The sequence below is a fragment of the Bombus vosnesenskii genome, unplaced genomic scaffold (genome assembly GCF_011952255.1).
Source record: "Bombus vosnesenskii isolate JDL3184/JDL3185 unplaced genomic scaffold, Bvos_JDL3184-5_v1.1 scf7180000014105, whole genome shotgun sequence".
NCBI lineage: Eukaryota > Metazoa > Arthropoda > Insecta > Hymenoptera > Apidae > Bombus > Bombus vosnesenskii.
Window position 1 is genome coordinate 2,839,513 of NW_022883371.1, and position 17,820 is coordinate 2,857,332.

The window sequence follows — 17,820 nt, forward strand, 5'->3', positions numbered from 1 at the left end:
TGTAATTTCAACAAATAAATAAAAAAAAAATATATTCCTGTCCCCACTTCTCGGGTCAATCTTTGTTTTTAAGGAGAGCCATATAATCATTCCATACCTCTGTCAGGTACACGTCTCTCCCGTGACCGTGGCTACGTCCAGTGACCCTCTATGTCACTTCGAGCCCGAACCCATCGTCATGAGACCAGATTGGAACATTAAAACTATTTCTTATTTTTATTACTTAAGTGTAACTATACTAAAAGTCTGGACTAGGGTATTGGGGTTTTTCCTAACATTCCAGACGGGAAATCCCGATGTTCTTTCATCTCCGACATATATATATGTCGAGTCACGATCCGAGTCCGAGCTCGAGTCGCTATCACGGTGAGGGCTTGGGATAGGTAATGATTCTTCACTGAAGCTATCCATCTTCTTACAGCACGGAAGTGACTTTTATTGACACAAATAAAGAGGTTATAAAGTTGACGCAAACCCACGGTGGTCACACATTCGCGACACTAGTGACAATGATCTTAGGTTCACTAACGAATGCACGGCCAACGGGATAGTAGGTGTACGTACTCTAAGTCGGATTCTTTTCGTCGATGAGATCGCAAGCGAGAGAGTGAGTTTCCGTCCCGATGATGCCACAGAGGAAAACTATGATGGGGTGTGTCTAAGGACACGAGACCATCGGATTCGTCGAGGACAGCCTTCGTTCTGAAAGTAAGGGAAATTGGCGTTGCTGCTAATTGGTCAATCGGTGGTTAGAAACAGATGCTAGTCGCCCTCAAGGGAAAGTTGCTAGTGGGAGACGTCGTTCGTTGAAAAATAGGTGTCCTCTATTGTCTCGTAGTTGGGACAAGGACTGTTTGTCTGTTTGAAGGACTTTAGTGAGCTAAATCTTAAGATTTATGACGGGCCCTCGGGTTAGCTGCACCACATGTACTGCGGAGACGCATCGACATCTGGCAATCATATTACTCGCAGAATAGAGTCTGCATGTGGCGAGCTACGGGACGCAGACCGTTGGATTGTTTACTGTCGAGTGTTGCAGTTATTTCCTTTTTTTTTTTTTTTGGAGAGCTATAAAATTACTCCATGCCTTTGTTAGACGAAGCGTTTGTAACGTCGCTTCATATTAGAGGCAGGATGTATGCAGGTCTTCAGTCCGTACCCTCAATTACCCCAAGGACCCACCATAAACCTAAACTTTTTAAGTTTATTATTTCTGCTATCTCTTTATGGATGGTCCTTGAAACAGCCCTTAGGTTGTTATACGTCCTTACTAATTACGGGAAAGCAGGTAGTTACTTAATGGGAAAAACCCAATACTCGACTAACGAAAAGGCTGGTTTTTCCCATAAACAATATTACCTACTAGCCGAGCTGGACGAAGGCTTTCTCCTCCTATCTTCATGACTTATAACCAATTGGCATCGTGGATCGTTACCCTCACTCTTCCTAACGGAAGGTGCGAACCCAACCCATGTTGTTAATTAAAAAGGGCGCACCCATACCGAGCTTTCCTCCGTAATGAGACGAAAACACCTGGAGAGAAATAGATAAAACTACCGAACAGTGAACATCTCTCCAATCTATGTAAAGCTGTGCTGTGAAATAAAGACGATAGTCGTGTTACGACTCAGCTACTTTTTATTTTCATCAACTAACCCCAAAAATTACGTGACACGTTCATCTCCATTCTCAACGCGAGAATTGATTGTAATTTTAATAAATAAATGAAAAAAAAAGGTTCATCCCTTGACCGTGGCTACGTTGGGCGACAGACTGACGCCTCGAGCCAAAGCTCACTGTCACTAGTCTCGAACAATTACAATCGGATTGAATAACTGCGATTGTTTAATTACAGCTATAGTAGACTCTAAATTACAATGTTAGGGAATTATCCCGAAGTTCCAGGGGGAGGCTTCGATGTCCTTTCATCTCCGACATATATATGTCGGGTTATCATTGGAGTTAGGTGCGTATAACGAATCTTCACGTGAATTGGCCATCGTTGTTATGTACTATAAATGATATTTAGTGATATAAATGTGATTATTAGAGAGTTTAACGAGTAATAGCGGCGATTGGATAATCGAGATGTCGATGACAATGAATTTAGGTTCGATAACGAATCCACGGTCAACGGGATGACGAATGCGATTTGATCCACGATTTTGGTGTGACTCACATACTTCATTTATTTACATTTTACAATTTGTCCAATAGGACATTTGGTAAAATATTATAGCTTAGTGGTATAATAATATAACACGTGGATAGCTACCCCCAGTGAGATACCATCTTCGAATTTGATTGATTTATTTCTTTAGTGTAGTGAGTGTTTGTTTAGTCCAAGTGAAACTGCTCTTATAGACTCCTCTCCGTACCTCTCTGTACTCCTCGGGTCAATCTTTGTTTTTAAGGAGAGCTATTTAATTAGTCCATACCTCTGTTACGTCGCGTAACCCTCTACCTAGCCGAGGCCACACACCGCAGGCAATATGGCAACCAGATGTCTTCGTATACTCGCAGCGCATCCTCCATGGTTTCAAGGACCTTCCATAAATCACATAGATTTCCTAGAAAAGGTCCTTCAAACTAAACAAACATCTGTTTCCGAAGAATTTTCAAAGACTATTGTCTACCACGGCTTAACAAGGGAAAGTTAGTTTTTCTCACGTACGCTGCAACTTTCCTCCCACTAACCACTTTCTCTCGAGGGCGGTTAAGACCCTTCGTTTAACCAATTAAAAACAAAGCCTATTCCCTCACTCTCCTAAATAACATCGGCACCAACAAATCCGATGGTCCCGTGCGCTAGACACACCCATCCTTAGCTCTCCCCCGAGACAGCATCGTCTCCCAAGAGTACTGATTTTACATCCTTCGAACGGTCAACATCCTTCGAGCGGGTATACACACCCGCAGATCAGTCACTCACTCATCTCGTACATACGCATCATCGTAACTATCCTCGTTATAAGTTGTGGAATAAACGGTGAAATATAACTTACTACTGTGTCATATTCATTCAACCACCTCTGTTATCCTAACCGAAACAGGGGAACGACTACTTCGCGGCGTCGATTCATCGAATCGTAGCGAGAATTTACGCCTCTCGCTGACGCGTTTTCCTCGCGACCGCGTCTCTCCGCGAACGGTCGTAACACCTCTGTTAGATACACATCCCTCCCGTAATCATCAACGACCCGTTATGTCACTTCGAGCCCAAGCCCACTGTCATAAATCTCGGGCACCCATACTCAGATTAAATCATAAACAACTATTTCTCAGTTTTATTACTTATAAGTACAGTTATAATAAAAAGTCTGGACTAAAGTATTGGGGAACTTCCCAAACATTCCAAAAGAAAGGCGCCGATGTCCTTTCATCTTCGATATATATTATTATATATAAGTTGCCACATAGTGTACCTAATACGTACAGGAACACATACTTGGTACATAGTAATATAGAAAATCTTTCTCTTTTTATTTTTATATTCCAACCGTACAAGTATACGATCTAAAAATGTCTTCCTATGAAAAAGTTTATGACCGCATGGAAAATATGATTATGTCGTAATCTTTGATATAATGTGTGATAACAATTGAACTTCAAGTTCCATTAGTTTGCCCATAAAATTTGTCGCCTCGATAAGCTTTTATCTAAACAGCAAATGCCTAGGACACCTGACAATCAACACGAGTTCCTCTACGTAGACTGCTTGGAAATTAACTATATTTGACTTAGACTATATAATATAACAGAACTCTAGGAAGGTAGGCTAAAGTAGGATCCTCTAGCTGATCCTCTTAAGTGACCTACTACTCCGCACGTGTATCGCATTTGTTACCGAGTTCCGTCGTCTGAATATCGCGAAAGACATTTTCAGGAGACTCTTATCCAAATGATGTTGAGTCGAAGCGATGGAAGTATAATGGATTTTGATAATATACAGAATGTTTCACGCAAATAGGACAGGTCATAGATTTAAAATGATGGCAGATAGGATGGAAGATTTTATTAGATACAATGAAACGATTTCAAATGACGTATATCGTGTGAGACACGTGTTTGTTTAAGAATTTGGCGCGTTTTAAAGATCCGAAAGTTATTCCTACTGTTAACAGATTTATGTATATTTTATACATTTTATGCGACTTTTTTATTCTACATAGAAAAGTATAAGAAAACATATAAAACACATCAGTATATATGAAATAATATAAAGAATACATAGAGAAATGTGTGCATAGTTACATTCGAAAAAATGTTATCCGGTCTTCATTGATATACAAGACTTAACATTTAAAAAAAAATTTTTACAATCAATTCTCATTGAGAATTATAAGTAAATTATTCTGACGTGATACTATCACGTGAATAATAAGTGTTTATCGTATGTTTGATTCTAGCTGAATCTAATGTTTAAATCTAATTTTTTTTAAATATCCAAAGCCTTTTTAATCTTCAGTATTTCTGTTTAATTTCCTTTAGAATCTTACATTTCCCTTCACTATATCTTTCTCAGTTCAACCAAATACAAGTCAATTATGTTAGAAAAATTTAGCAAATGTCCAGCTGGACAAGTTGTAAAGTACAAATTAAATAATAAAAAAAAAATACAAGAAGAATATACTATCTCTTACCAGAAACGTCACGGACCTTTCAAACAATTTAACAGTATATAGTTTTATTACATTTATAACCCTAGAATAATAAAACTACAGTTACTATGATAGTAAACTAGCCATATTAAAAAAGTAGCTCAAAATGTGCCAATATAAAAACTTATCGGAGGTTCAAAGAATTTTTCCCATTTGTGAAAGGTTTCATACACAGGATCAAAATTGATCTATAAAAGGAAGTTTTTCAGGAAAAGAATAAACACGCGCAAGTTGTCTATTGAACATAAATTGTATTATTAATTCCGTGTTAGCAGGACAAAGTCGTTCATGAAATAGAAAGGCTACGCTCTACACGGAGCAAGATTTTTTTTTTTATTCAATTTGTACTTTACAATTTGTCCAGCTGGACATTCGGCAAATTTTTCTAGCTTTATTGCTAATTAACATGTGGATGGCTACTACTAGCGAGATACTATCTTCGAGTTTGTCTATCTTATTTCTTTAATGAGATCAGTGGTGTGTTTTCTCCTTAGTCTTCTTACGGAGCAAGATGACATAGAATAATTGTGAAATCGGGTCCGAAATGTCTGTTGTGGAAATAGTTAAATCATATGCAAAGTTTATATCGACCGTATAAGTATAATAAAGCAGCCATAAAGCAGATAAGTTGTCGTATAAACATCGTAAACGGACCAAATAATAACGTATACGTGTATACGCTTTATGTGTACATTGCTTTATGAGCGTTTTTATAATAGAAACATTCATTATAATGGATTGGGAATTCCAGATGATAACTGTGGGGTGCAATTCACCCAAATAAATCGTATATTTTACAATTACTTACATTAGGAAGCCCGTACGTGCTATGGACTAGTCGCCGGTGCGGACACCAGATTCGTCGACCAAATTCGGCAACTAAAAAGTTTTTTTTTGTTATTATTATTTAATTTGTACTTTACAATTTGTCCAGCTGGACATTCGGTAAATGACTAGAAAGTTGTCAGTATAATAGAGATCGTCGAACAGAATGGATATAGAGAAAACCGTTATAATCATAAAGTAGCTTTAAAAAAATAAAAAAGGAAAGAAAATATTTGTCGCATGCCTTATTACAAGAACGCCGTATAAAAAGAACGTTCGCCATACATTTTAACAACGTTAGAAAATAAGAAAATAAATTCTTCAACTTGACAAGAATGTCGACTAAATCATTCGACGAACTATTAGGCGTAATAAAAGTATCGATAACAGGCACGGATAAGAATATGAGACCTCTGCCAACTGGTCGACTATGTATAAAATTATGTCTGGTCTGCAAAAGAATTGCTTGTCGTGTGAACACGTTCGTCGGTTTCAACGCACTTCCTTGATCGCCACGATCAAATGCGTACGGTCTCATATATTTTCTTGAACCCCATCAGTGGCAATTGATCGACAGTACGTATAGGTCCTAAAGGCATTAAAATTTAACAGAGAGTTTGTGGGAGAACGAGAAAATATTTGACTATTATCAGATAAGACAGAAATTTTAACTTTTGCACGAGGTAAAACTAAAATGATATTATACGTTAAGATATAAATACTAGAAAATATATGATCTATAAACTCAAAGTAAGCACGAGACGCTTTTAGGCGTCGCATAAACATCGTAGAAACATTAAAAGAGAAGCATATTTATCGCCTGTGAAAAGTAAAACTGCTGTTATCATACAAATTCTACAAATGTCTTAATAGTCTAAGATTTCGAGTCGCTATTTTTATTTTTAAACAAAGACCTCGTCTCCTCCTAAGAATACACACCGTTTTCTACTCAACAGTAGAAAGTGAAATATTTGATATATACAACGTAGGTATTATATTTATAACTATAAAAGACATTTTTGTAAAAAAAAAGCAAGAATCGTTAAGAACGCTTCTGCCATCGTGAAATTTATTAAATTTATAAACGTACATCAAAGTCTACATCTATTTTTTTTAATAAGCTGATTTCTTATGATAATTCGTGCAAATACTTTATCTTCATCCAAAGCTACTAGAAATGTCTTCTTCGACAATATTACTTATTATTCCGAGAATCGTACAAAAGATACGAAATCTAAACTTTGGAAGCTTAAACCACAGAATAAAACGAACAAATTCACTTTCAAATTCAACGCGATAAATTGCAAAAAATTGTATACCATTCGTAACTATGCTACGGGCACGTACAATTTCGCCTAGTTCATCAGACAAAAGACCGTCTAAATCAAAAGCACTAAATCCACTCTTCGCGCTCGTATCCGCATGCACGGGTTAAAACTGCTATTCGCGAGGCGACGAAAGAAAATAAAACTTTCAGAATATCCGTGAACGTTAGTTGGTCGGGTTCCCGACCCTTTCGCGTTCCTCGACCCCTAAGATTGCGCTTAACGAACTAAGATGAGTTAAAAATGGTCTCTCTGTTGGATATCGTTTGATTCCGATAAAACCGGATTCTCGAGTATAAAGAAAAGGAAAAAATAAAAATATTAAAAAATGAAATACCTTAACCGAAGCAGCACGAAATTATAATTGGAGTTTTATCAAGGGGAAGGGAGAAACGTAATTCCTGAAATAGGATGAGCATATCAAGGGTGGGATGTAACGATTTTCGATATTTCACGGCGATTAAGTGACTCGTAATCGGACGTAGCCCCTGTAACTTATTACTCTGGCGCAGCTGAGAGAAGCGAAGGCGAGGGCGAGGCTAACGAGAATGCGACTGACAACCCAAGAGTCGAAGATAATGAAGAGAGAGAAAGGAGGACAAGCGTTGGAAGCAATAATGCCGAAGGTAAAAATCAATGTATATCTGATATTTTGGAACATTACGATTTTGTAAATTGTACAACATTGTTGGATTTATGTGTGTATTTTGAATACATAAGTTGATCTTGTTTGGTGGTGGATAATGGATAGATGGTGGACAATGGGTGTGATGAGTCACTGTTCTTATTTCGTTCTATGAGATAGCTGGAGATAGGAATCGTTTGGCATATATCGAATTAAAGATTTTGTAAAGTGGTGCAGGATAGATATTATTTCTTTTTCGTGTTTGGAAATTCAAAATAATTTGATGCGATATCAGTGTAAATCGAAGAGGTTCTAAAATAAATTTATCACTTGATATTAATTTAGAAAGTTTTTAATTTGGGTGTTGTTTTAAACAACAACCTCTTCTGAAATATATTTTGTAAATTAGAATGTCTCGAATATTATTTAAAATGTAAATACTAAATGAAATTTAACAAACATAATTTTCATAAAAAGAAAAATTGATGAGGAATGTGCATTCCGAGCCAATGAAATTCATTTTTCTGTTTTCAATAGCCACTTGTTGCTTTATTACCGATAAACATACGAAAGTTTCTTTCGAGCATGGAGAAAAATTAATAATAATCATTTGATACATGAAAATTCTAAATAACGAATATTGAAGTTTAAACTGTAAATTTCGATTTATATTTGTCATCCACAAATATTTTATATACGTTTGAACAAATTAGCAAACAAATCTTTGGATATCGTTGATTATTACAAAATATCAACTATTTTCCTACATCATCACAGTATGATGAATGTACTGTCGAAAAAGATTGCAAAACATGGAACAAAAATTACAAACATTAAAGTATACTTTTATTTTACTGAAGATAGGCAAAGGTTGTATTTGCTACACAAGCTTTTATCTTCCGTGAAAAATAAAAGAATGAAATGACCCAAGGAAACGTCTTTTCAAAAATGTCCGCAGAAAAACATTTTGTTTGTTCGTTCAGAAAAATCTGCTGATATTTTACAGTTTCCCTATAACGAATTTTGCTTTTAATAGGAGAAAGAGAAACAGGAAGAACTCTTTAGTTTTGTCCGCCACCGATTCTTAACGTAATAAAAAGCAGAAGCGTCAGATTAATAAAATTGTCGTAACTATGTTACAGAAGGAGACGCGAGAGAAAGCATCACGGATAAAGGAACCAAACGAGAAGAGCTTAAAAGTAGCGCCGCTGGAAAGAAACGAAAAGTTTCGTTTGGCGAGAGTCCAACGTCAGGTCATTGTTATAATTTTGATCGAATTTTTTATTTGAACGAAAGATATTTCGTGATAAGCTTATACCAGATATACAGGGTGGGCTAGCTAATTGGTATCGTCCAAAATATCTGTCTTGTTTTTTGTTGTATGAAAAGACTTTTCAGGACAGAATGATACTATTTCAAGAAGTGCATGTATTAGTGAAAATACTTTCTTCTCAAGTTTACTTTTTTTTTACGAAATTTCAACGTTATCAACGAATATATTCAATGTTATACAATGTTATACAATGTAAATTTTTATAACTGAAACAGATAAAAAAGCAATGAAAAAGAAGGTTTAGAAACAAAAGAAAGATGGAGAAAAGAAGCATCGATTATCGGTGATTAACAGTACAAGAATAATTACAGGTGGTTTTTACTCGAAAAGAGTATTATCGAAATTAGGGGGGGAGGAATTGACGACTACGGAAAAGATCTGTTTTACAGAGTTCTGTTCCTATTCGTTTCACGAAACAGATAGGAAACATAACTTGCCTAAACTATCGAGAAAGTAGTTTAAGTCTATTTCACCGTAGATAGCAGACTCGAGGATGGAAGGAAGGATGAGAAGGAAGAAGATCACGATGGCGATGATAATGAGAACTGTATAAGAATCGAAAGATTATGGCTAAGGCAGTTTATTTATAGTTTGTGCGTTCATTTCGTCGCATATATAGCCTGTATTCTGATCGTGACTCTGACTCTTGTGATTGGATATTTTCTAAACGCATAGATGTAAGCGATTACGACAAGTAGCTATTGTAGTTTAACAGGTAATAATATTAATGTTATTGATGTTGAACATTTTTACCTTTGTAAATGTATCGTTATTAGACAGCAAATTTTTCTGCAAATTCATATTTTCATGATTGCAATTAAAAAAGTGAGGTTATCTTATTCCTTTGTATACAGGATGGTTGGTAACTGGTGGTACAAGCGGAAATGGGGTGATTCTACGCGAAAAAGGAAGTCGAAAATATAGAATAAAAATTTTTCGTTTGAGGTTTTGTTTTCGAGAAAATCGACTTTGAATTTTCGCTCGGTACGCGTGCGGTACGTTATAACGAATCTCACTGTAGATCGTTGTCTCCATGGAAAAATTAAAAAAAAAAATTTTATTCTATATTTTCGACTTCTTTTTTCGCGTAGAATCACTCCCTTTCCGCTTGTACCACCAGTTACTAACCACCCTGTATATCATCATCAAGAATTAACGAACATTTTTCTGCATCTAATTGTAAGAAAGAAAACCCCGAATCTTGGAAACAGCGCAACTGAATGTTCTATGGTCATCATAGAGCGGCGAAGAATCTAAGTTATACCCCCACGTTTGATTATGCTGGAAGCACGCGTCTGTCCGTGTTCCATGCACGGACGTTCTCGTTCACGTATTCGGTTGGTCCGTGGTCTCTAAACGACTTTAAGAACCGGTTCTCTCGACCTGATCACTGCTATCGATTCGAATGCCGAATTGAAACTGGACAACGACTTGATGTATCGATTCCGTTGCATGTCCCAGTTCCATCGAACCTGGCACGTTCAGATAAGGACACTGGGAGTCAGCAGGGTAGCTCCTTCCCCTCTGTGACTTACTGACTTGATTTAGGCTTGATGTAAACGAGCAATACGATGCTATTGAGACTTTGCAAGATCTGCATTTTTGTTACTAGGTAGAACAAATATGTACTTTTAACTTTTAATGGGAAATAAATATTAACAGCAACGTTATGTATGATGACATTTAAGATGAAAGTGTAAGACTTGGAAGATTTGTGTTTCTAATGACAGAACTGTGGATGGCTGTGCGCTCACGATAAATAGTGTGTGTAAATAATACAATATATCGTTATTAGCGTTTCTTAATATTTCTTAATGTTTCTTAATGTTTTTTAATAATTCAAATTTACATTGTGTTAAATTTATGAAAAGGTAGTAATATTTCTTCTAATTATTATTAACGTATCGTTTATTCGTGTTTGTATCCTTTGCTCAGATTTAAATATTGTTACTAAAAATCGATCATAATGCTACTTATGAATAGTAATGTGAATAAAGCTATAAATCTCTGGTTTAGTATACATATTTAGTATACGTATGATATGAATACGGCTTGTAAACGAATTGTAGAAAATAGAATTTTATCCTTGGATTACATCTTTAGAAAGACATATATATCCATTGTATTGGAAATTCCCATCTATCACAGTGAAATCATATATATTCATATCCATTGCATCAGTAGATGCATAAAAATATAAAAATACCGAATTGTGAAGCGTCACCGATACGAAATCTTAATGACGTCGCCACATTTTTGACCGATCACGAGTAAACTCGTGTTTCTATGCGCAAACGTTTGTTCATTTCTCCATAATATAACTGATGGAACGTGTTAGTTTTTATACGAAATAGCCGGTCAACGTAGACAAATTTACCAAATGTCCAGCTGGACAAATTGTAAAATAAAAATTAAGTAATAAAAACAAAAAAAAACGTGGACTTGGCACCGAGTCAACGATCGTGATCATGGCGCGTATTCGGATGGAATCAATGCACCTGGCTAAAGCAATCGAACGAACAGACTCTTCATAGTCTTCGTAGATTCTTCAATGCGACCTTGACACGTTTGCTACGGTTTACAGCGTGTTCCCTTTCGAAGCATAACACTGTTATTGACAGTGGTGAAACTTCATTTCGAAACTGAGGCACATTCAGAACCTCCGTTTTATCGCAAAGTTGTTCTTACTGGAGCAATGAAGAAAGGGTATACTGACGTGAAATATAAAGGGTGGGACAATATCATGGAACAAAAGTTCTATTAAAAATAATTTTAAGAAAGAGATAACAGATTGCCATTTGTTTTCATAATTTTATGAAATTTCTTATATATTCGAATATATTACTACGATATATTATTACGACGTGCCTTAGACTTCCTTGATGCAGACTTTATTGGACGAATTGCTGGGAAGCACGGAATAAATCGAGTGGTATGGATTTTCATGTCTGCACTATTATTAAGGATGTTGTGTTTGCTTGAAAGCCGTAGGACGTGAGCGTATTAAAATTGTACATCGTTGAAGCATCTGAGATACTTAGTTTCTTGTAACCAAGTAAGTTCATTTGCTTATGATAGGAAAGAACGTTTAAATAATAATTTATTAAATACAAACAATTACAAAATTATATCTCCAAAACTATAATAGACAGCGATAAATGTTTTTTTCAATTCATTTTAGATATTTGAAAATTTTCATATCTTGTAACACGAGTATAGCGGGAACAGGTCAGTGTAGATTTTATAGCGGAACAATAAATCCTTATCCCGTAACTTTTTTTTAATTACGTGGGTTAAAGTTAAAATTAGCTGTTCGCGAGCTGTTTGAGTTTGCAACAAAATTTCATATATCAGAGCTGCAATTGAGAGCGGAATTAAAAATATCGTCTTTAGAAAGGGTAATTTGAAAATTTAATCTGAGGGAAAGAGTCACTTATCGAGTACAGTGTTGGAAGAATTGATTGATATGGATAGTTCCCCTTCAATCAATGAAATTGATAAAAGGATTCAAGTTTAATGAATGGTAATTACTAGGCGTGTCAGTTAAATAGCATTCGTACGTCACAGACTTTTACTGAAGTTGGTTGCCAACGAAACATCTGAACATTTTTCTTCTATGACAAGTTTCAAAATTTATATTCAGAAACATGGAACGTCTAAGTATAATTCATATGTAAATAATGATCTAATAGATATTATTAAAACATGATATTTTACAATAATAATAATATTTACAATAATATACAATAATAAAATAATTTATATCAATAACATTTTTATAAATATTATAACAATTATGAATTGCAATAAGCATTGCTTATTTACTTAAAATGCAATTTTATAAGTTGGAGCTCCTATCATCTTTAAAAGACCTGAGTATTGGAAACTAAAGCATTCTCCAATATAAAGAAAGATGAAGTATACTTATGTATATACATATATACAAGTATACTTATGTGTATATATATATATATATATAAACGATACAATACTAGATAGGATACTCGGAGAACACATGAAATTGCAACTTCTATGACGGATTTCGTAAACAAGGTACAACATATCGATCGAAGGTAGAAATTGGTAGTATTGCTTCGAAGATTCAGTAAGATGCACGAAATGAATAGAAGTGATTGTAAAATGACATGATGAATTTTTATAAAGTTTAAAGATTTAAGCGAATAATTTAACAATAGATCTTTGTTGTTTAAGACCTTCGCTGCTACTGATAGATATGTTGCGTCGCTTCGATTATATCTAATTAATTGAAAATCTTATCCGCAAATGTTTCTTATTCTTTGAAAATATTTTGTTTAACAGAATCAAACTTTCTAAAAGTATCGTTCAGTTCCTAAGAAGAGAATTTTCGAACCATGCTTTATATAATAAAATAATTATATTTTCGCGTATTTTACTAAAGCAGCCACTTTCTTTATTCGCATACTAAATTCAGTGGAACAAACTATGTACAATGCGACACGTTAGAAACGTAACGCTGTAATTTTATAAGGGTCTGAGTATTGTAACATCTTATCTTTCATGAAAATCAAAGGAAAAGGGGAGCTGCACCTGAAAATACATTAGCTCGTTAATTGCTCGACTAGGTATTAAACTTATCTGGTACAAACATCTTACCGAATAAATATTCATTTAATAATAATTAATTAACAAAAAATATTTCTTTTACTTGCATCGTTGTAATAAAACAAATCACGTGCAGAGAAAATCATGGTTAATCTATAATATAATCATCGTAAGTTGTGATAAGAAATCGATTGATGCGCCATTTTTTATATATTATATATTAATCAAGTCGATAGGTAAACAATGATATGAAGAAATTTATCTTTTAAACTACCGATTCAAGTAAACTCATAAATAAGCAAATCCACGTAATTCCTATTGAAACTTAACTTGATTCGCTATCCATTTAAGTCTTAAGGAAGATCTATAAATCTAATATTTTCAAAGGTAACTTTCTATTCTTTCTTTCCTATTGGAGCTATTTCTCTATATTTCATGGCAATCCAGTATTTCTCCTTAGGCCATGCGCGCACTACCGACAAAACTGTCACTTTAGCTGTTATACATATATGGCGCTATGCTCTCGTTCACATCAATCAAAAGTTCAATTTCTTTTTATTCCCATAACGCCATATACGTATAACAGCTAAAGCGACAATTTTGTCGCTAGTGCGCGCATAGCCTTAGGGGTATCGTATATAACACCTAAACCTTTTAACCGATAGTATACTCGACTCGATGAAACAAGCTAAAACAATAGAGAGATAGAAAAACAAAGAGAGACGATGAAAAGCTAATGCACTACAAAGCCCAATAGTAAACAACGATCGTTAACAACGTTGCATCGATATTTCCTTTACAAACACGCAATTCGCTTGGCGGCTATAAATCTCGAGCTCGATCGAGTGACCAGCGTCAAAAAGGCGGAAACGGCAATCGAGATCGACGTGATCGCGAATCTCTTCTAAATATTTGCCGAGCAAACTAATGCATTAGCGTTCGTGGAAATACACAAAGTCGACGTAGCTGGTCATTAGACGCAGCAGAGGGGCTTGTTCCGTGTGCGAACCTTTTACAAGGTAGCCTTGACACGTTTCCGCGTATGATCGTCTAATTGTATACTTTGAGAGCACGCAAGTATATAAGGATGTGGAAGAGGGTTGATGATTTCGTGGCGAAACCTCGAAATTTAATGGGTAGCAAGGAGAACAAATAAGTCGCTGAGAAGTTGGCAAAACAAGCAACAACCTGGAAGTCCTCGATTTTTATGGAGATGCAATGTTATACAACGACAACAGTATTACGGCAGAATTTCAGAAGAGTAAAAGATGCAAAAGTACGTATCACATATAGAGATAACATAAAATATCGAAAATATAATGATCATTAGAGGGCAGATTTTTATGTACGAATAAGAACATGGAGGATGATGCAAAAATGCACAAAATACATGTTCAAATGAATATTGTTAAATATAATACAACTTTACGGTATAACATAAAATTAATGAAATTACGTATTTTTATAGCGGATTAAAATTTTATTAACATTTTTCGTACAATCTATTTTTAGCCAACATTTTTTGTACAGATATTGAAATTGATTTATGACTTCAGCAAATCACCTGCCAATCTTGAAGAAAACCTCACTATTCACTCAGAAGTATCCACGAACTATGCAAAATTTCGAACAAAACTTCTAATGACTTTTTCATCGATGTAAATTGATGGATATCACGAATCAAAGAAACAGATTCTAGACGACAATAAACACAGTCCATCTCTAAGCCCAGATAAATCCCTCGAACGTGTTTTAGGCGAAGTTCTGGATGTGGGTCCGGCGAAGCTAGATTATATACATCGCTCACCCTCAGCCAATGGGTAAATTGAGCATAAGACCCTTATGAGTTCTCTACGGGCTATCACCTATACTCCGGAACAACCCTTAACCCTCCTGTCATTAGTGTCTGATAGATCGATGAGAATAGAGAAGAAGAAAGAAAGTGAGAGAGGAAGAGAGGGTAGCTTGATTTACGATTACAATTCCATCGTGATCTGATTAAGGATACGTGTAAACGTGTTACACGATAGCTACGGTAACAGAGGTGATCAAGAACACGTATTGATCCGTGCGAGAGATACTGATTGATATTTGGTCGGGTTGTTAATGAATCATTCGTGTGAATTGGTAAACCGTGAACTGCACGAAATGTGTAAGTACAGCCTAGCTCAAAAGTCTCCAAACACTTATTATTAGATTGAAAATGTTGATATCAAGTTTTATCTCTTTATCAAGCCTTACATTTTATTTTCTCAGTACAACATTTTTATAGTCGTATAGGAGATTTTGTATGCATCAGTGCTGATCGCCGTTACCGGTCGTCTAACAGGCGCGATGCGACGACCGGATAAGATGACAGCTAACCCAAACCTACATATGCAAATTACAAACAGAAAATAAGAATTAGGTTCGAGTTATTTTACCTGTGCGCCACGCCGCGCATACTACTGACGCATATGTTGCCAAGGATGAACATTTGTAGACAAAATTATTCATTGTAGTGGCAGCGACAGTTTTCTGCGAATATGTTGAGCTTCACAGCATATTTCAAAATTATCGAACTCGGAGAGGAGATAGCTTCCCTGCAGTTACAGCGAATGTACTATTAAACGTTACGAAATTTAACGTACTAGGACTTAATTAATTAGTATTTATAATAAATGTAAAAGAGTTATGACTTGAGATAATCTTTGGTCATCCTATGTATTATAATACTTTTAAAAAATTGACCTTGAGATTTCATAAAGAAAAGAACGATTGGTGTGGCCAACGGTTTGACATGAAAGTGATTTCAATTTCGGTACCGCCAACACTTTGAACAGAAAGGATGAAAGTCAGTGAAAGGATGCCAGTTTCGTACTTGTTTTTTTTTTATTTAGTTGTTTACATTTACAATTTGTCCGATTTGGACATTTGGTAGAATCAGTTTCGTACTTATAGCACAAATATCTGGACATAACTATCTTTGGAGCCAAGGTAGCGCGGATAACCGCCCGTCTCCGTGACACATTTTCTTCTTTTTTTTTATTATTTAATTTGTACTTTACAATTTGTCCAGCTTGACATTTGGTAAATACATATACAATATGAAACTGGAGGCATTGTCTTTAAAGAGTCAGTTAAATTCACGCAAGCAATCAGAACGGATAATACAAATCCCTTTCATTGGACAATTATTATATCGTTTTTACGTTATGGGACTTTAATCATATTATTTATTACTGTTTGTTACTGTTTATTTTGTTGTATTGTTATTATCATTAGTAGTAAAAGTAGTAAACTTCAACGTCGCGATGCAATTATTACACCATTGACGTCACAATAAAATAACATTGGACAAGTTTCTGCGAGAAAATATTACGGACGAGTTCAGAGCAGTGGCATTTACAGCACGTGCTGTAAATTCGAAAATGCCGAACTCGTGTACTTTCGCTTCAACGTTCGTCCATGTCGATGATTGTACAAAGAATACCCGGAAATACCAGGTATCGTCGTCATCATAACTGCGATATTAAAAGACAAAAATTCGATAATCTAATATCTAAACTGACTGGAAAGGAAATTGCAATGCAAATGTATTGATAAGACATGTAATTGTTCGACACTCAAACGACCAATTAAAATCAGTCGATCGACGATGTCGTTCATCATCTCCGATAACTTCGTTCAGCGACCTCCAGGTTCGTCTTAAGCCAGAGCATACAGGAAACGTGCACTGCTAACGGCCGCAAGAACGAAGAGGAATTTCAAGCGTATCTGGCGCGACTATCGGTCTCAGCAGACGTCCGCGTCCTCTCTTATCGAGAATAAGGTGCCCGACTGTCTGGCCAAGTAGTTTGCTCTGTATCCGAGCCAACTCGCCTCTCGGTGTACACAGAATAACCCTTCCATTTCGTTCTATCCAGCATGCGTTCTTCCGTCAGGAAGCTTTCTTACGCTTCGTAGATACGCGTCGTTGTGACTCGTTTACGATCGTTCCACCCTTCTACGTGGGATAAACAAGCAGTGTACCTGGTTTGTTAGCCTGTTTGGTGCACGAACCGCGCCGGGGTTTAATGAGTCGAAAAACTTGTTTCAACAGGGTCTTTGCTCACCTCTCTCTATTTAATGGTTGACCTCAAGGAAGAGGGTGAGTTGCCTCTTGAATCGGGCGAATGGTTCTTCCAAGGTTACACAACGTGAATAATTGATCTTTCAGATCTCTCTGGAGATCCGGAGGGATGACTGGTGGAATGGATGTTTTGCATCGGTAAAGTGATAAATACAAGGTGGTTCGTGTAATTGGATGGAACTCTATCTTTACGATAGTTAGAGATGGAGGAATATTTCACGGAAGAAAATGAATCATTTAAGCACAGTCATTTGGCTTAACTTGATTCTGTCTAACCTTTTAAATAGCTTTTCTGGATTTTATTTAATCGTACATTATAATTTCATTTATAACAAAACCTGCTCAGTCAGGAGATT

General features: G+C 35.8%; 1 protein-coding gene across 1 annotated transcript in view; it reads right to left on the minus strand.

Annotated features, from left to right (window-relative positions):
• The window catches only part of LOC117239722 (beta-3 adrenergic receptor-like), a 92,249-nt gene that overhangs the window by 66,426 nt on the left and 8,003 nt on the right, over positions 1–17,820 (minus strand). The window lies entirely within an intron of this gene.